Source organism: Manacus candei, unplaced genomic scaffold (genome assembly GCF_025592945.1).
Source record: "Manacus candei isolate 608988 ecotype Guabito, Panama unplaced genomic scaffold, ASM2559294v1 h1tg000177l, whole genome shotgun sequence".
In the NCBI taxonomy this organism is placed as follows: Eukaryota; Metazoa; Chordata; class Aves; order Passeriformes; family Pipridae; genus Manacus; species Manacus candei.
Genome location: NW_026138225.1, coordinates 263,629 through 263,866, shown reverse-complemented (window position 1 = coordinate 263,866; position 238 = coordinate 263,629).

The window sequence follows — 238 nt, the reverse complement described above, 5'->3', positions numbered from 1 at the left end:
CGTCACCGCGCCCCGCCCCGCGCCCGCGGCGCCCCCTGGCGGCCGGGAGGGCCCCGCGCGGGAGGGCGGCGGGAACAGCGGGAAAAAGGGATCCGGGAACGACGCATCTGCCCTTGCCCTGCGGCGCCTGGGGTCGTTCCGCGTCCGCTGGCACCCCGGGCCCGTGTACAGACTCCCTGCCCAGCGCTCTTGGAGCCCCTTTAGGCACTGGAAGGGGCTCTAATGGCTCCCCGGGGGA